At 50.9% G+C, this 20,231-nt stretch overlaps 1 protein-coding gene across 2 annotated transcripts in view; it reads left to right on the plus strand.

The window, feature by feature from the left end:
* Positions 1 to 20,231, plus strand: part of KIZ (kizuna centrosomal protein) — a 101,958-nt gene that overhangs the window by 38,488 nt on the left and 43,239 nt on the right. For both annotated transcript variants that reach the window (XM_032681763.1, XM_032681764.1), the window contains exon 4: positions 5,886 to 5,974. The gene's annotated coding sequence lies outside the window, so the exon portion shown is untranslated. The remainder of the gene's footprint in view (positions 1 to 5,885; positions 5,975 to 20,231) is intronic.

Here is a 20,231-nt window from a genome sequence, read left to right on the forward strand (position 1 = left end):
GACCCTAATAAAGCAAAGCATCTACACTGTGTATGGGGGGGGAACACCCACATTTTGGGGGCTGTGTGGCCTGGGCAGTGCAGGGGGGCCATTGCCAGCACTGGGTGATCCAGCCCCGAGCCAGACAACAACGGGCAGGGGAGCTGGGAACAGAGAGAGGAGAAAAAGCTAGGAGCAAAAAAAGAAAAAGATAATTAGGAAAAGTAATAGAAAATATAAACGTGGAAGCAGAGGATTAGTCCCAGTCATTGGAAATGCAAATGATCTCTGTGCTCGCTCCCAACATCTTTTTTCTAAGCTTGTGTTTCAGAAAGGATTTTTCTCTCATTTTGTTTTTTCCCCCCTTTTCCTCCTCCTCAGACCAGCAACGCTGCTTTCCCAGCAGCATTAAATATTCCCTGAGCCGAGACACTAACCTTGTAATGCTTTTAGGTATAATATACAGATTTTTTTCATTTTAAATGCTAGCTCATAATGACATTGTGGAGTAGGGATCCCGAGTCAGCCTTATTATCATGGTGTCTCCTTGAGCTGAACCTCTGAGAAATGTGAAGGGGAGACCTTTTGGAATGAACAAATCCTTTAGCTGCCTATAATTATTTATTAAAATAGGCGACTGGGATAAAGGCCGGGGAGGGGGAGGGAGGAGCAGCATTCCTTTCCCTGTCCATCCCTCCGTGCAGGCACACGAAGACACAGCAAAGCCAGTGCCGTGGCCAAGCTTGTACTTTAGAAATATAGAGTAATGGATGTGCAGGCAGGAAAGATAAACCATGCCCAGGTGACACGTGTTTTTATGAACCGAAGGGAGAAGGCAGTGTCCTGCCCACTCGGAGCATCCCCGCGGCTGCTGGGGGTCTCCTGGCAGTGCTGAGCAGGCTTGGGAGGAATGTGGGGATGGACCTGTGCTTATGGCTCGGGGGGAGAAGGAAAATAAGAATGGGAGCAATGTTTTCCCACTGTGAGTGGTGAAAGAGAAACCATCCTGCTGCAATAGCTGGGTAAAAGAAAGAAGGAAAAAGGGAAACAAAAAACCCCACAAACAAAACCCAACAAACGGAAAAACAAACAAACCCCAAACCAAACAACCAAACAAAAACCAGGCAAAACAGAAACTCCCCAAACCACCAAGCAAACCTCGCTGGGATTTCATGGAATGCTCACACAGTCCAACTCCGGTAAGCAGCCACAGCAGCCCGGGAGCGTCGCGCTGCCGAGTGCGGCCGCGGCACCGGAACCCTTCCCTACGCCGGGAGAAATTTTATAAACTTCAGCTATTTAAAAAAAAAGAAAAAAAATCTTTGGGGTCAATTTTCCACTTGGGCCTGTAGCTCTTGAACAAGTACTTTTAAGGTTCCTTCTAACATACAGGATTTATCTGCAGCTCTGTGAAGGGCTTTGACATTTAATCCAGCGCTGAAGTAGTAATTTGTTGCCGGCGCTTCCTACCAGGCTTTTCTTTTAACTTTCCCGGGACCGGGCCCTTTGTGCCGGCTGCTAATCTGTGCCTCACAATGCCGGGGCACCTCGGGCTGCACCTCCGCTGTGCTCCCCGGCCGAGGAAGGGGACGTGGTGAGTGCCTGAGGATGGGAGCTGGTCGGGGGGCCGGGGGGCTGCACCCACCGGCGGCGGGGGAGCCCCGGCACGGCGCGATCCCATCGCTCGGCTGGTCCGGTCCCGGCTCGTTGGGAGCCGGGCTTTCTCCACGTGTGTGCACGGAGCCATCGGTGCACGGAATTCACAGGAGCTCCCGTGGCTTTCCTGCAAAGCCTCTGTTGGTTTTTTTTTTTAGTCCACTTGCATAATGTTGTTTTTTTTTTTTTAAATCAGTTTAAAGTTCCTCTTACGCTGGGAATAGTGTGTTTGGTTTGGTTTTTTTCCTGGAGGACACAGTGCTATAGGCTGTCCACATATATTCTACCAGTTTTTAGAGAGAGGAAAAAATCAGGGTAGAGGAAAAGAACCTTGTACAAGTCTTCATTTCAATTGAAGTGTACGCAGTTTTTAGAATAATTTTTAGAGTGAGAGTTTTTGCCTTGCAGATGCATGTCTTTTATATTAAAAATAGTATTTTTTGATCCCAGGTGATGAATGAATATTTTATTCCAGATACAAAACCGTCTTGGGGATATGTTTGGACGTAGTAGAGGCATGTGAAATAGTGCCCGACAAATATGAAATAGTCTCTCATAAATAAAGATACCAAAGCCACAATATTAAAAATGGGAGCAGCTCTGCCCACCTCCCTTTTATTACAACATTTCCAAACTCGACTGATATTACAGGAGGCCTTTCGGCGATGGCTCAGGCAAGAAATGTTGTTGTATTTACATGAATTATGTCTGCACGTTGTACTTTGTCTGGGGGCAAATGGATCTCTTTTCTGCATCGGGTAAATGTTAATGTCCAGCAGCAACTTCTGCTTCTCTTAGGGCGCTGCTAAAAAACCTGCTTTTGGGAGCTGTGTGCCCCCAGATCTGAGCAGGGACAGCCCCCCCTTCCCTGGCAGCTGCCACGGCACAGGCGTCCCTGACTTACAGCCCGAACCAGCCGGCTCCAAACGGACGAGCCGCAGCCCAGGAATCCTTGTGAGCCGTAAAGAGGGGAACCCGCAGGTACAGCAGCACGTGGGGAGCTTTATGGGCATGATTTAGTGAATATGAGAACATATTTTGTGCTCCATTGTTTAGACTCAAGAAGGCATAAAATCTTTAACATCTATTTATCATGTAGCTATTTTAATGTAAACATTTGTCTATTTGGATGAAGTGTTTTCATTATTAAGCTAATTTCCACATGTTTCAGATAGACTGATGAGTTGGAAGCAGAGCACTTGCTGATGAGAAACGAAATTCGGCCGCGGCTCAGCCTGCTGTCAGATACATCTTCATTAGTTTTTGTCATTCACTGATGGCAAATGCTCTATAAATGAGATGACGATCAGGTCCGCCTTGATAACTTGCCTTATCTCATTAGTTTTCACATCAAAGTTAATCAGCAATGTGAATTGTAATTGCTGGAAGAGACAATGCAATAGATCACTCGGCCTTTTTTTTCTGCGTGGCATCTTGAAACATCAGCAGGCTGGTGTGAGTAGATAGGCTCCGAAGGAAAATGATGTGGAAAGCATAATAAGCAAGCTGCTCGGAATTAATGAGCTTACCCAATAAGAAAAGAATAACCAATCAATGTGAGCTGGGCAAATATAATTTAGGAATAATTGCTTGATTGGTTGTCTATAGTAGGCTGATTTGACCACACACAAGGATTAAGAATTAAGATGTCAAGGCAAAAAATAATTTGGCAACTGAGGGCATGTAATTTTTTGTTCCCCTCCCTTTATGACTGAAAGCGATGGCTGTTTGATATGTTATTCCCCGGGAATGAAAACATTAGACGGGCGCGCGCTGGTGGGTGGGGTTTTTTCCCTCTCCTTTATGCTCCTTTTATCATACAAGGTCTTTCAAACCTCCGTGGGGATATTGCAGTGCGGGACATTAAAAAAGGAATGGGGAGGGGGGGAATAAAACTGAAAAAAACCCCCAAACCCCAGCCGTGTTGGTTGGTGAGCTCTGCATGGCGAGGAGCTGTGGGCTGGCAGGGGCTGTGCACACTGTGCTGTGCCGGCTGTTTGCAGAGCCCGGCCATGCCCAGGTCCAAATCCGAAACGCAATTCCTGCGCTACGCACGCTTTCCATATAATTTTCCCCACAGCCACTGGCCAATTAGTAAAGAACCCTTATATTCTTCTATCTAAACTATAGGGAAGGTTCAGCCAGAAGGTAAATTTGCTTTGATCTACATTACACCTAATTGAGTCACCACCAATGTCTCTATCCCAACATCAAGAAATGTGAAAATGTTAGATTATTTCACTGGGGATTAAACCTAATTTTCGCGTGTTCTGCATTAACCTATTAGGCTGACTCATCTGCATTGCTAATGCGGCTCAGGCAGCTGTCACTGCTAAAGAAAAACATGATCATGCAATCCTTGAATGAATGATTCCAGCTCTGATTAGTGTTAGTGAAGTTAGCTGAGCCCTGGTGATAAGGCAGGAAAATTCCCAGGTTGCCAATAGCTTTGAAAATTATCAGACTCTGGGCAAAATGTAGCTGGCGGCGCGCGGGGCCTCCCTCGGAAGGCGGCATTATTTAAGGCTGTCTCTTCGGGTGCTCGCAGGAACGCGGCTGCTGCTTCCGAGGGGCTGGTGCCAGGGGTACGGATTAAAATGCTAATGGGGAGCGACCTGAGCGCGCCCGCCGGGGACAGCCGGAGGCTCTTCCCTGCCCGTTTCCAGACGGGAGCAGCGGCCATGCCGGAGCAGCTCCGGCCGGGAGAAGGGGCTCGCGGGGGCCAGCGAGGACCACGGCCCACGGCTGGGCTCCACTCTTTGTTCACCGCCGTCAGCTCCAGCCATTCCTGCTTTCTTTCTATCTGTCAAATTTAAATAGGGGAACAAAAAAAAAAAAAAAAAAAAGAAGCAACAATGACCCATCCCCTTGAGATGGGAAAAATTTAGGAGTGAGTTATCCCCGAGCAGTAGAGCCAGGAGCCAATTTAATCCGATTAGTGCCTGCCGACAATGGATGCTCCTTGCCCATTGTGGACAGAAGCTTTCAGTTTATTTGTTTCTATTAGCCAAGAATACAAGATATTGGAAAAGTGGAATTTTGCCCCGACAATCAACGAAAAAACAAATCGAGGAAAATAGTCTTAAGTGTCAATATTGATCTTTTGGCCTTGACTCTGTGTGGAGAGGACTTGTTGAGTGCCCAAAGTTTGCAGCTCCCGTCCCTGCCTGCTCTTGGTGCTCCCAATCGTAGGGGGTGGTGGCAGCTCTTCCCGTCAGGGTGGTGGGTGCGGAAGGCAGGGGCTGCCGAGGCAGAACGGGGGGGTTTCACTGGGAAAAGGCTCGCGGTTGTCACCCAAACGGCAGCACTGACAGCAAATGTAACAGGGCTTTAACCTGACAGGCATTTATGTCATTCCCAGTTCCTTGGTGAACGCACTCGCTGCAGGTGTCGGCAGAGCCTCCTTCCCATCACATTTCATAGGAAGAAACTCCAAGTTTTCATGTACTTGGAATGCATTCTCTGGTCTCCCAGCCCAGAGCCCAGTGTGGCACCGATATCCGTGACTGCCGCAGCATCACTGAGCTCCCCCTCCCTCCCTGTGTGACTGTGGCATCCCCTGGGTGAGGACAGGCCAGACCTGGGCTCCGTGTGGTGCTGCTGGAGCGGTGCCAGGCAGGGAAGGGCAGGATGGAGGTGGAGACCAAGATTTGCAGAGGGTGACCTGTCCTGTGCCCAGAGCCCCAGGAGTTCCAAGGGGAATAGGAGGAGAAAGACAGAGGGCACCAGCAGCACCCTGTGCCCTGAGGGGCCTCCCTGGCGACTGCCACCGTGGGCTGGCAGTGCTGGCCAGGGCAGCTGGACCTGGCCCTGCCCTCAGGCTCATGTGGTGCAGACCCGTCAGCTTTGGGGTTTTGCCCCCAGGTGCCAAGTGCTTTGCTGTCTGGAAAAGCACGGACTCGCTGAGCAGACCCTGTGCCCCTGGCAAAGGTGCTCCTCTGCAGTTTGGTAGAGGTGTTTTAACATCCCAGGCTCCTCGAGGAGCTGCACACCAGAATCCCATCCTTCTGACCCACATCCTGCCAGGCAGTCGTTGGTTCTGCAGGTCAGGGATGAATTTCCCTGCAGAGCCTGGGAGCAGCTCTCCCTGGGCAGGTGTGTGAGCACCTGTCCTTGTGTTTCCCTGTGTTTCCCTGAGCAACAGCCTGCACGGGGGAAAAGCGTCAGGGGGCATTATTCCCTGGAGCTACCCCAGGAGAGGTACTCTTTTCCTAAAATGAGATTTTTTTTTTCTCTCCTCTCTGTTACAGTGAGTGGCTCCAGGTGTCAACTGAGCAAACTCAGGATCAGCTGCAGCTCTTCCAGAGTGCGTGTCCACGTGCAGAATATTCCGGAACAGGTATTTCACTTTAAATTCATGCCCCGTCTTATTCCAGAATATTTTCCCTGTGTAGAGGAGCACTTGGCTGGGGTCTCTGCTTGCTGCCGTACTAGTGATAAGATGGATTGGCTGATCTAATAGGTCTTTTCAATCTCTGATTTTGAAAGCTAAGATTGGGAAATTAATTTCAGAAAGGTCAAAACAGAGCAAGGCTATCCTGCCGCTGTGTGATGGATCCTATTTTTTTTTAAATCTGCCTATTGAAGGAAAGGTTAGTTATTCAGCATCCTGCAAAAGAAAGAAATAAATAAAGCGAGCCGAGGAACACAAAAGTGTATAGATCTGCTGACCCATCCGCAATCTTCAGTTAATGAAAACGCCGGGAGCGGGAGCGCTGAGAGCCTGCCGAGCTGGGGGGCACCGACCCCGCGGGGATGCTCCCCCCATTCCCGCCCGGCATTCCCGCCCGGCACGCCGCGCGTGTCCGGCGCTGCCCAGGGGGCTCCGGAGCGGCACCCGCGGTGGCCCGAGCGTGGGAGGTCTGCTCTGCTCCCACCCCGGCCCGTGGGGGGGCTGGGGGGAGTCAAGGGCAGTTTGTGGAAGCGCCGAGTAAATCCCGGTGGTGTTAAGGAAAAGTCCAGCCCGAGGCACCGAGGGGGAGGAGAGGGGCGGCAGCGTCGCTCCGGGATGGTCGTGGGGAGGTCTGGGGAGTCGTGCCGTGGGTTGGGGGAAAGCTGGTCGTGGTTTGCTGGGAAAAGAAACAGAAAACTCGGAGGAAAAGGGGACAAATAATGAAAACAAAGGCTTCACGTAGGTATTTCCCTGCTTTTCATTTCTTCTGTTCCAATGCACAAGCCCAACAGTAAAATGGAAGGTAAATTGCTCCAGTGATTTTAAAAAACAGGGGAATCAGGGAGAGCAAAGGGCCACTTGGGGGGGAATCACTTCTTAATTAAAAAGAAAATAGATTTCTTTTGTTTGTTTACTTTTTTTTTTGCCTCTCCACCTGGTATATTCAGTAACCTGCTGAGCTGCCCTTCTTCTTTTCCTTTCTCTTATTACAGATCAACATGTTGAATTTTGGGAAGTGGGGAGAAATCAATTGGTTTTGGTAGCACTGATTAAACCCCTGCCCTGTCCTGACAGTGCCAGGGATATTGTGCCATTCCTGGAGTCTGACACATGGGGAGACTCCTGGACTAAACCAGGAGGCTGCTGTGCCTGGGATTGCTGTGCAGCCCCACATCCCAGTGGGATACTGTTGGGAAAAGCCAGGGGCTGTTGCAGGGAGGGTTGGTGTGTGGGACAGGCCAAGTGAACTGCAGCCAGTCCAGAACTCATGGAGCACCTTTCCTTGTTTTGTTAAGGACAGAATTCCTCATGAGCATTAACTTGGGTCTCCAAGGAATTCTGCTGAATGCTCTGGAGGTAGGATCCTGACTGGAATACCTAGCCACAGCAATGTTAATTAACACACTCATCTTGGATTTAATTCACCCTTGAACCTGTATGAGTCAATCTCACTTTACAGTTCCCTCTTTACAGAGAAATACTAAGCCTGTATGGATCTGGGGCTGTTTCGTGTGGAAGTGTGCTTCCCAGCCATTCCTGGAGCTCTCCACTTCTTGCTTCTCCTGTTGCTTTCTGCAGTCAGTTATACAAAACCAAAACAGGAAAAATGGGCAAAACAAATATCTCCAGTTGAGGACTATGCTCACAAGTTCAGTAATAAATACCAATTATTAGTCAATATATACAAACAGCTTAATTATTTTAACACATCAGACCACACTGGAGATAAAGGATAACTTGGGAAATGGATTGTTGCATTTATCATTCTGAAAAGAAATGCCAAGGAAAACGCTGGAGCACAGAAACACATCTGGCTCCTTGGCAGGGTTATCTTTTCCCAGTAAAGATCCCGAGCAGGTTTGACTGGACACCAGAGCACCCCATAAATCAGACTGAGCTCCCCGCAGCAAGGGCTGGGGAAACTGCCAGGTGTCACTTAACCTGTCCTTTCTGAGGTTTCCCTCACTGCTAATTCCAGAAAGATTGGGGCAATTCAAATGTAAAGAGGTTTCCATACTCGCAAATATGTCCTGCTCCCCAAAGCTGATGCTGGAATTAGGCATGGATTAATCTCCTAGCATCCAGTGGAAAAAATAGGAACTTAAGTCTCTGTGAGTAGAAACACAGATATTTTTAGGGTGAATGTTAGCTTAGCTGGAGGAATCTGTGCACTGGAGGTATGGGGGGGCCGTGGGCGCCGTGTCACACACATGATGTGATGTGATGTGGGTCCTGGAGTGACCCGGGAGCTGCTGCTGGATCGGGAGCTGCTCCGGCTGCCGGGGGAGGGCCGTGTGTGGGGCCGGGAGGCCCCCGGGGCCGGGGTTTGTTGTCAGTGTGTACACACGGAGCTGCAGCTCAGCAGGCTCTGGGAAAGGCTTTTGTAGGGACGTGTGTGTGGTCCCTCGACATGGAAAAGGCAGTGAAGAGCCACCGGCTCCAGGAGCACCTCCCCATCCCGCTGGGTCCTGCCGTGCAGCAGCTTTCCCGCGGGATGCTGTTACCCCCGGGAGCTGTGGCTTTCCCTCCAAAGCAGGAACTAAGAGGAGGTGCTGCAGGTGGGGGGCAGGAGGCTTTTTTCACAAGAATCAGAGATTCTGGCTCTTTACTGGCGCGTAGGTGGGGCTCGTTCCTCCCTTGCTACAGAGACAGGGCCAGGGCTGCCACAAAGCAGGATTTTCCCAGTGTTTCCTGTGCTTTTGCCTTTTTTTCAAGCCCTTATATGATACAGAAGCTGAGCAGCATTCGTGTATCTTGAGATTCCTTCCTGCAACTTCCAGGGAGTTTTTCCCAAGTCCTCACTTTCCTCCCCTGTGAAAGTGCACCTTTACCTGCGAGAGGATCCAGGTGTGCCAGACTCAGGCTTAAGGTGACAAAGGCATTTAGGGCTTTGTAGTCCTCTGGTTATTTTTATTCATGTGTTGTGGATTTTTTTCAAATTCAACCCCCACTTAACCACAGCATCTCTATAGCAGTTTGAATGTTTTATTATTATTAATGTGATAACTTCACATCAAGTGTGCACTTGCAGCAGATTGGCATGGGAAAACACAGTAATTCTTGGTGAGGGTGCACGAGTGAGATGCCACAAAGGGGGTAACTCTGTCAGAGGGTGAACGGTGTGTGGGGCACGAGGCCCCTGAGCACTGTCCCTGTCCCAGCACGTGCTGCTCCTCAGGTGCAGCCCCGAGTGACTGTGCCAGCTCCATCCCAGTCCCACACCACCCTCCCAGCTTTCCTGGATGCTTTGCCCTGGCCGAGGGTCCCAGCCTGGCACTGCTGTGTAAGCTGTGGGTCCTCAACCTCCACAGATCCCGGGAACACCGGGGGAATAGCTCTAAACCCCATTTAAATAGGGAGTGGGAGGGAGGGAGAGTGGAACATTTATTACCATCTAATCCTGCTCAGATTTTCTACACCATATGTCTGAGCAGCAGAACATGTGAAATGTGTACTAATTACTCTGCCTGTGTCATGTGTATATATTTTATATGCAGTCCCTGACCTTTTTGTTAATAACTTCACATTATATTCATTGACCTGAAACAAATTGAATTCAGTGGCACTCACTCTAGAATTGAATTACATAGTCTTCTTAATTGGTCTCTTATTTAAATGTGGAAAAGTAACAGTTTACCACCTGTAATTATTTTTTTGCTTAAAGAAATTCCTGCAGAGAGTGTGCATGTGCGTGTCCGTGTTGGGCTCGTGTCCAGGGGGAATTATCACAGAAACCCCAAGCCCATCTTGCACTGTGGGGCAGAAAAAAACCCAAAAGTTTTGTTCTTCTGAAGCAAAACCACTTGTAAAAGTGTGTGGAAGCCCCAGAACAATCTCTCCTCCTCGGTGGGAAGGGCAGTCCCGGGCGAGCACCTCCGTTCAGCCCCCACGAGCCGGCTGTTCCCCCTCTTTGCCAGGTCCCATCCCAGCTCCTCCATCCCGTCCCAAGCATGGAGAGCTGAGGTGGGAGTGCAGGTGCTGCTCTGGGAACACCGACCCAGCGAGGGCCCTCTCCCGCCGCCGTGCAGGAGAGCGGAGAGCGCGGGGCTGGAACCTCCCTTCGCTTTTATCCTTCCAGGGCCCAGTTAATTGCCGGAGCCACCAGGAGGAGACTTACTCTTTACTTACTATATTTAACTTAAAAATGCAAATGTTATTAGTGTCCCGATCAGTGATAAGAGTGCCTTTGTGCCAGGCTTTAACCTCCATTAGGGGGGATTAGGAGAACGTATCCACATTGGCATTTTCCAAGTGTCACTGTGACAGCACTTGCTGCACAAATGCCTGGCTGTCACACTGAGGTTTATCACCAGGTTTTTTCCTGCGAATGCAGACTAATAAGCCCAGAAATTACAATTGCCTCCCTGCCGAATCTGTGATAGGCGGAAATAATGATATCAGTGCCCTGCTAATCTCCTGCCTCCGCGCTTGGCACCAGCCTATTGAGTCACCTGTCATACGCCGCTTTGATGAGGCGAATTCAATCTCTCAGCTATAATGACAATGGAGCCATTTTAATGTTTGGAAATGATTATGTGAAGGTTTCTCTTTGCTCTGTCTTGGCAAGCAAACCAGGTCAGCGTTCCGGCTGTGTCTCCTGCCGCCGCTAACGACTTGGAAGGAGCCGGGCTGTATTAAGTGAATATGCCAAGTTATTAGAAAGGAGACACTGAAGGCAGATGGAGGGGGGGGCGAGATTCTTTTTATTTCCTTTTCCACAGCAAAGCGTGAGCCTGAGAAGATGCTTCATACACGTGAGCATCTCGCACACGCCCACGGTGCCCGCCGGGGTGTGAGGGCTCTGCGTGCCGGCCACCACAGCCACCTGCCCCCAGATCCACTTGGGAATCGCTGGGTCTGCACAACAGCAAACCAAGAGCCCAAACCTGTTCCAAGGCAGGGCCAGTCCTTCCAGCCTGCTCGAGTGTTGGGAAGGGGCTGGTGGGGAGCTGCACACCAGAGCCTGGCTGGGCACTGAGGGAGAGGATCTCATGCACTTGATTCCTGCAGGGGTGTCGGTTTCAGTTCACTTTGCTGTAGACAGACTGATTCATTTGTTGAAACCAGGTGACACTCCAGCCTTTAAACTGCAGCTGAAACGCTTGGTTTGTTTATTTGTATGTAAAAGGGAAATAACTACAGTTCCTCACACTGCCAGAGGCCCCAGATTCACGGAGGAAGGCACCTCCAGGATGAATAAGGGCTTAAGTCGTCTTGGAGAAGTGCAGGGTCTGTCAGTGCCCACAGCTGGAATTCCATAGGCTGTGTACATTTTGGGGGCTCTCCGTGCTGCCAAGGCTGCTGGCTGGCTGGCCTCTCCCTGGCAGCTCTCTGCCAAGGTGCTGTGGGATGTGTGTGACGTGGCCATGGCCCAGTCCTGCAGACAGGCACGAGTCCCTGTTGGAAGCAATGCTTCCCATGTGGTTCCCATCGCCACTGCCCCGTGGGAGCCTCTGGCACAGAGGTGTGGTACCCTCAGGGTGGGAGAGGGGAATTCCTCATCCTCCCTCTTGCCCTCCCTGCCGGGGCATGAGTATTTATTGACTTGACACTAATTTTCTGAAGTCTTGACCAACCCTTTGCTGAGGGAGGGATAAAGCAGCGGAATTTCAGATGTCAAGCTTTTATTAGTGCGAGTGTTGGAGGCCACCCCTGGATGGGTGTTCCGGGCTGCCATCACTCCAGCTCTCCAGAGGGTGGGAAGCAATTGTGGGGCTGGAGAGAGAGGACGGAGCAGAAGCCAATTGACCCAGCGGTGCAGGAAGTACCACTGAGCCCATTTCACCAAGGGCCCTCTGGAAGAAATCTTTTTTATTAGAGATGAGTGCTGGAATTATTTCAAGGAAGTGATTATCTATCTAATAATTGTACCCACATGAGTGAGTGCCATGGATGAAATTAAGGCAGCAGATTTGGAGATGGGCTGAGCAGGCAGCGACACCGACACGCAGGGCTGTCACCTGGCACCTGTTCTGAGGGATGCTCCTGGCAGGAGCTCGGCTCTGTGTGGTCACTCCGGTGGGGATGGGCTGGGTGGCGGGACACAATCCTGCATGTCTGTGTTCGGTTTCGGGTACAGCCTCGCCGGGCCTGGCTGGGGGCTGGCATCGCCCCTCTCCTCCGGGCAGCCCCGTGCCTGCGTGGCAGGGGGCTGGGTGCCACCCCCCCACGCACCCCCACGTCTCCCCTAATTAAGGCAGCCAATCTAATTAGGGCGGCATGGGGTGCAGCCGCCCCGTGGGGGCGCATCAAAGCCGGCGTGGGGCGCGCGCGCGGGCAGCGCAATTACCCAAGTTAAGAAAACATCCCTGTAATTAGCGAGGCAACTCTAAGCACAAGGAATGGAAATTAGTCACAGCGCAATAAATTAGTCGGTGCATATATTACGTGCCGGGAGCGCCCCGGGGGCCTCCTGTTTGCAAGGCTTTGGTTTGCAGCCCCATGCCTCTCAATAAAGCATTCATCCCTAGGTGATTATGTGCCAGCAAAAGGAGTTTTTAACTGAATTACAAATTTTCTTTTCTAATTCTTTTGTAGGCAGAATTGGGATCCCTCACTTTTTTCTCTCTTTTTCTTTTTTTTTTTTTTTTTTTTTGAAGGTCCGGGGAGCAAAGCCACTTCCCTCCCCCTTCAGCTAATAATTAATTTTCAGCTTTTCAGGGTGCTTCAAGACCCTGCATTGTTTGCTTTAATTAGGAGCGGTAGTTAAGGAACTATTTCAAAATCCCTCCCCAATTTTGAACTATTTTAGCTGTCGTTTCTTTCCTGGGGGAAGAAAAGGGGAGGGCAAAGCAGGAAATTGGACTGTAGCAGCACATAACATTTGCATCAAAATAATACAGCCGGCAACAGAAAATCACAATCACATCACTCAGAAGGAAGGAACAGAATACAAATTAAAGGAATAATGTAAATTTTTTGCCATTAAGCTTCAATGACCATTTGAAATGGTGCAAGGCACAAAGGTTTTGATGAGCATCATCCAGTTTGATTATTCATACTTGTGCTTCTGCTTGAATTAAAGTAGGAGTGCTAGAGCCTGTTAGAGCAAAATATTTGAATTGGTAGTGAACTCTCACCTTTACTTGCATCCATTTACTTTTCAAATGAATACCAGATAAGTTAGTGCATTTTATAATCGGCCTGTTTTCCAGTGAGTGCTGTCATTACATACCAATTTCTTTTAGAAGTGCTTCCTAAGAAACATTAAATACTTACAAATAAGGATCTGTCGATCACTGGCAGCAGCCCTCTCTGAGCAGTGCTGGGTGATGCAGGCAGGTTGTGTGTCCTCCCTTCCAGGGCTGTGTGTGTGACATCTCCAACCTGGCGTGCGGCTGCCAGCGGTGTCCGACCCCGCTCGTGAGCTCCAGGCTCCGCTTCCCGCTGGAATCCGCTCCCCACCGGGCACCCGGCCCCTTTGCCAACACCCTGCCTGGCCAGTGCCTGCCCTGGCCTTGCTGCTTTGCAGGAGTGATGTGATTTCCTCCCCTACTCTACTCGTGTCACCACCCTCTCTGACAAAACTGCCCGGATGTTTGTGTGCCAGGAACTGAGGAGGTACAGCAGGATTTTGAAATGGAGGACGTTGATTAATGGCCTCAAAGCTTGCAGCTGGTTTGGATATTAGGAAAAATTTCTTCCCCAGAAGGGCTGCTAGGCATTGGAACAGGATGCCTGGGGTAGTGGTGGAGTCACCATTCTTGGAGGGATTTCACAGCACTTGGGGACTTGTGTTAGTGGTTGCCTTGGCAGTGCTGGGGGAACGGATGGACTCAATGGTCTTAGAGGGCTTTTCCAACCTAAATGATTCCATTAAAAAAGAAAAGCCAAAAGGTAGCCTCAAAGTCACCACACAGAATCCCAAAAGGGTTTGGGTTGGAAGGACCTAAAAGTCCACCTTGTTCCACCCCCTGCCATGGCAGGGACACCTTCTGCTAGACCAGGTTGCTCCAAACCCCGTCCAACCTGGCCTTGGACACTTCCAGGGATGGGGCAGCCACAGCTTCTCTGGGCAGCCTGATTTGCTAAGTAGTAATTAGGTTATTCCTAATGAGCAAGGAGCTGTTGATGCCACTCCTTCAACTCCATCCGCTTGGAGATGTCAGCAGAGCTCCTGCCCCTCCGAGGGTTGGCAAACACCCGCTGCTGGAGCAGCCGGAGCTGCGGGATCCCTCACCCTGCCCCACTCGGGAGCTCTATAAAATGCCTTTTATTAAAATGGGGGGGGGGGAAATCAATGCAACTACACATCAAAACCGAGCAAACCTCCGGTTTAGCAATTCCCAAGCAATCCCTCAGGAGCCAATGAAGGCCGGGTTATTTAAATGAGAAAGGCCGGGGATGAATGCCTGCCTTTGTCCGGGCGCTTCCCCAAGGTGATCTGGGTTAAACCCGTGCTCTCAGGGTTAATTATCAGCTGCTTTTCTTTTAAAAATGTTTTTTTCCTTATTGACACAGGAGAGTTGATTTATGTAATATCCATCATAATTCCCAGATTTCTGTAGATTACAAGGTTATCCCCATGCCCTGCTCTGCTGGTGGAGGAACGTGGGCTCCACACTGGCCTCCCATCCTGCTCTGAGGGGAGAGCGGGGTCCGGCCACCACCGCTCACCCTCTTGCTCCCTGGCCCTCCTTCATTAAGGGTAATTAATACATGGTGCTCTGGGGTGCAGTTAGAACCAAATAAAACAAAAGGGCAGCATGGAAAAGCGCAGCCCTGCTCTTTCCTTCTGCTTTCTCCCGCTCTCTGCCTTTCCAGCCCCCCAGGGGTGGTTTCTGGGGACCACCAGCCCCAGCCCAGCAGGAGCCCAAACCTGCTGCCCCTCTCCCATTCTCCCCAAAGGTGGAGGTCACGTTTGGGATCACGGCCCTGCACATGAGCCTGGAGGTGCCACGGGGTCGCTCCTGTCCCCACCAGTAGTTTAATAAACCAGCTGAAGGAGAGCCCAGATTGGAATCCAGCTCTCCAAGCAGGTCTTCCAAGCCTGAACACCCTGGTCCTGGAGACCAGGAGGGATGTCTGCCCCCGCCCAGCCCTCAGCAGAGGCAGAGCAAGGCTCTGACCCCTCTGATCCCAAGGTCCAGGAGGTTTCCCGGTGCCTGGGCACAGGGAAAAGGAGCAGGGCAGTGCTGGCAGGCGAGGGAAGGCACACACAGCTCCCGGCACCCGCAGCGCCAGGGCCTTCAGGAAGGAGCGTTTCCTTGGGCTTGGCTGCTCCACCCTTCTCATCCCTCCACACTTGTTTGTCTTCCTCCCAGCCTTGGGTTTTCCACTGCTTCCTCCCTGCCCAGCACTTCAAAGCCCTGCTGTCTTTCCGGGCACTTCACCACGTCCCTGTTCTCCGTGGGCTCTCCAAAGGCGCCGGGCGGGCGCTGGCCTGCGTGTGGGCAGCCCCGGATTTATGGACACGCCGAGCGCTGCTGCCGCAAACCGCTGCTTTCAGGGATCATTCCACTCGACTGGCTGAGAAGAAAACTGCTCGGATAGAAGCTATGTCATAATAGTTGGGAACTGGATAACGACGCCCCGCCGCCGGAGCTGATTTATTCTCCTGTGCCAGCGCGGGGAATTGGTCTCCACCAAAGCAGAAAATGGAGCCAGCTCTTCAGGAGGGTTTAAAATCAAGCAGATCTGGAGTCACCACCTGATTATTTCAGTAACCTTTCTGCAGCCAAACCATTCCCTTTCGTTGTGGGCGATGCAAAGCAGATATCCCTCAGGATCAAACCAGAGCTCTTACCCCCCCACTGAAGTCTAACTTTGGTTGTCAGCTCCCCATGGCAGCACCACTGGGGCTGGGAAGGTGCTGTTGCCTTGCAGAGCGGCCCAGGGGGAAAGTGGAGAAGTTTAAGAGCAGCAGCCCAAGCGATGATGAGAGGAATGGCAAATGTTCTGGATTTACTCAGAAATGAAGAACATCTGCCTAGATTTGCTTTGGAAAGGGAGACATGAGGGGCTGCTTGAGAGCGGAATTCCCGCCGGGCAGGGTGTGCCGGTGACCTGCCGCTCAGCGCTGCAGGGACACGGGGCTGCCAGGCTGTCACTCCAGCCTGGCCAGCACCTCTGGGGGCTGACACCCCTGGGAAGGGCTCTGGGCAGTCCAGGGAATTAGTTTAACTCTGCATCTCCAGTTTGGTTTTCCAGAGGAGAAGATGAAGCCATCGCACAACCGGCCAGGCCACGGAGCCTGCAGCAGGTCCTCCTGGTGATTCCTGGCAGTGTCCTGGCTGGAGGCTGTTGGAAAAGTGGCATTTTGCCATGATCCAGTGCCAACTCACCCGGATGCTGAAGCAGTCCTGAAGCAAGTTCTCTGCTGCTCCCTTTTCCCAGCACACTCTGCACAGCTGGAGGTGGCTCGTGTGATAAATGGACAAGGTTCAAAAATACAACTCCTCTGAACTTTTTAACCTTACACGAAAGGGAGGAATTCTAAGAGCAGTGGATAAAATTCAATTAACTGAGATGACAGAAAATAATCTACTAAGCGCGTACATCAGGCAATTGGAAGCTTTCATACCTTTCAAAAAGGAAATAACCTATTTCTTTCCTTGTTATCTAATGACACAGGAGTTTATTTCTCTGGAAGCAGTTACAAATCTACCTAATGGGGCCTAAATGCTGTTGCCAGGCAATTAGGGGTTTATTGTGTGGCTAAATCTTTCATTTCCGTGGCGGTGATTGTGGTGACAGGGGAGCTGCCCCTCGGCCCTGCGTGTGCCTGTACCTGCTTCTTTGGGCAACCTGTGCCAGGGCCTCACCCCCCTCACAGGCAAGGATTTCTGCCATATACCTAACCTGAATTTCCCCTCTGTCAGTTTGAAGCCATTCCCCCTTGTCCTGTCACTACAATTCCTGATGAAGGGTCCCTCTCCAGCTTCCTTCAGATCCTGGAAGGCTGCTGAAGTCTCCTCTGAAGGCTGAACAGCGTCAGCTGTCTCAGCCTGGAGGAACTGAGGAACTTTCTCCTGTGGGAATGTGTGGTTTGAGTCCCCTCCTTGTGCCAGCCTGCTGATAAAGGCACGCTGGGGTTTGCACTGTGCTGGTAATTTTCCTTTTGGTGTGTTTGCTGCCATGACTTATTTGGTGTCTGATCCATGAGTTATCCCATTTCTCTGAGCTGATTTTAAATGTTCCTGCGCAGTCTTTGTACAGCCCGGGCAGCTTTTGGTTATGAATGAGCACAGAGACACACGCAGGGGTATTATTTATATAAAATATATAAGCAGGAGGAATCTTCATAAATCACAGACTGCTATTATCCTGGGGTTCATGACAGCCATATCTTTTTTTTCCCCCTGAAACCCAGAATACATTAAACACCCTGAGCCTTGGAAAGGGACCTTTCAAACCTGTACAATTGCTCTATTTATCCCATTCCTAGAGCAGGCAGCATTTAATATCTGAAGTCTGTTCTATACAAATCAATCTTAGAAGTAAGATTTAAGCCACAATTTATTGAGGGAAGCTCCTGTATCTGCCTGGAGGGATATTGTGGTTTATGACCTAAGGAATAGGGTGGTTAATCCTGGAGGGAGAGCCTTTGGAAAGCTGTTTTACATCGGGCTCTGCTGGCGATCTCGGGCCTGTTTTGGGGAATATTGGCATGTGTGTGGGCAAGGCTGTGCCTGGAGCAGGATGCTGCAGGGGGATGAGAGCTGGGATGCTGTGGAAGGGCCTGGATGCTGCAGGAGCATCGCTGCCCTGCAGTGGCACCTCACTAGATCATTCCAGAAGGCCCCTGCTTGGGCTGCACTAATCAATAGCTGTGCCCAACAGTTTACTACAGCATTTAATTAAACAAATTTACCTTTCGAGGGAAAATCCATCGCAAGCAATTTGGGTCCTGGTGTATCACAGCCTTTTTTGAGGTTACTAGTGCTTTTAACCACTGTCTAAAGTGCAGGCGGTGTTAATTAGCATATTTAGGATTAAGTAGATTTAGCATGCAGTAATCATTCCCTAATTCAGTAAGAACTATCTCTGGTGAATAGTGGACATTAATGACAGTTGCAAGAGCTTAGATATTACATAATCACTAATTACATTCTGCACAATTAGCGGAGACTCCTCAGTGTGAATGGCTAATGGCTGATTTGTGTCAGCAGCCTGTTCTGGCTGTACAGAAATATAAACAGTCTGCATAATGTTCCGAGGGAATTAGCATAGGGAAGGGGGTATTCCATGGAGCTGGGAGGTCGGGAGGAGTGCTGATGGATGGGGTGAGCCCAAGGACAGGGCAGGTGTCTGGACACACCCCTGCCTTCCTCACCAATGACCTGGCAGTGCTGCCTCGTGCTTTGGGGCTCTTGGCTCTCACTGGGCGGGTGGAGGGTAAATCTGGCACCGAGGGGCCTCTGAGGGAGTCCGGGGTGTTTATTGACTGCTGAGCCAAGGGGTGTGGAACCCTAATCTCCTTGGAGACCTCGGGCTCTGTGCTTGGAGGAGCAGCCGGGAACAACACACAGCCTGCCGGGGCAGGAATAGGGACCGACTGACCTGGAAGTGCTGGCTGGTTTGTCTGGGGTTTTTTTTTCAACCATTATTTGAAAATACATTCAGCACACAGCCACATTCAGCATTTCCTCACCTTTAACCATTTTCTAAAAGGATGAAAAAGTAAGAAAGACTGAATTTTGTTTTCCCCCATCGTGTGTGCCAAAGCTGCCCTTGTGGAGAGGGCCTTCCTTGGGCAAACCCTACAGAGGTTCGGACAACAGTGAGGTGGCAGGCAGGGGAATCAATCCTTGCTCCACTGATTTTTAGTGATGTTTGGATCAGGTCCACGGTTCCTTATAAGCAGAATTCAGGCTCTCACGTTAGTTGTGTGATTAAAATGAGGAATAGTGGTATTAAGCTGAGGGAATTGTTTTGGACAAATCCCAGGCTGGAGACCAGCACTGGGCCCCTATACCTTGAGGTATTGGGTATTTTAAATTAAGATTGCATGTGGTTTTAAAAGGCATTGTCAGAGCAAAAGCAATTTAACAAAAGGCAATGTATCTGACGGCGACTCTCCTGTCTGCCAAGTGCTCTTCTCCGCGAGCGCATTGTGGGGACGCAGATTACATCTCCTGAATATTTTTGTCTGTTGCTCGGTTCATTTTCATAATAATAACTCGCATCCGTCTCCATCCTTTCATGTTGAAGGGTTGCAAACTATTACACAAACAGACCCGCTCCTGATGCAGCCACCTCGAGGGGACAGCCGGCGGCTGCGGCAGCAGGGAGCGGCTGCCCCGGGGGGATGCTGAGCCCAGTGGCCTCTGGACGGGGGGCCCAGGGGGTTCTGGGGAGCCCCATCTGCAGCACCCCCCATCCTGTACCAGCAGCACCCCCCACCCTGTACCAGCAGCAGGTACCTGTCAGCGTGTGGCTATTAGGGAAGCCCAGAGTGGGCGATCCCCGTCCTACCTGCACATGGGGGGACCCACAGCAAGGCACAGGTTGCCCAGAGAAGCTGTGGCTGCCCCGTCCCTGGAAGTGTCCAAGGCTGGGTTGGACAGGGCTTGGAGCAGCCTGGGATAGTGGGCGTCCCTCTCCATGGCAGGGGGTTGGACCAAGGTTATCTTGAAACTCCCTTCCAACGCAAACCCTGCTGGGATTCTGGGATTCTGTGTCCCAACAGCAACACCTCGAAGCCCTGGGAACCCCTGTGAGGCTGCTGGGCTGCCTCTGCCCCAGCACACGAGTGGCTCTGCTCAGTTCCACACCACCAGGCAGGAAGGACTTTGAAAGGGTTTATAACATTTGTAATGTTGTTTCCCACCAGCTGGGATGGCAGAGCATTCCCAGTCAGGCCTGACAATATTGGCCTTTGAGTCCCTTGTGTAGAACTCTGTATTTTTACCTCGGCAGCGCTGGCAGCTGGGCTGATGTGAGTTAGGGCCACCCTGGAAGCAGTGCTGGGGCTGAGGGCAGTAGGATTCCTGCCCTATGTGCCAGAGAAGAGCAGTTCAAAGGGGCAGCTGCAGCATGCAGAGTGTCATGTTTAGTTATGGATTCCTCAAACCCCAGTTTTCAGTGTCAGTGATGGTGTTTCCTGGTGTTCTGACCCAGCCCAGCACAGTGTGTGCTGTGCCCTCCCCGCCGCTGGCCTTTGGAGCCTCCTCCAGGACCGGCGCTGGGGGGCTGGACATGAGCTGCAGGCCCTGGCGTGGGGCAGCATTTCCCTAAGTGCTGTTTGTGGAGGCAGGTGCTA

Source organism: Chiroxiphia lanceolata, chromosome 3, assembly GCF_009829145.1.
Source record: "Chiroxiphia lanceolata isolate bChiLan1 chromosome 3, bChiLan1.pri, whole genome shotgun sequence".
Classification (NCBI taxonomy): Eukaryota; Metazoa; Chordata; class Aves; order Passeriformes; family Pipridae; genus Chiroxiphia; species Chiroxiphia lanceolata.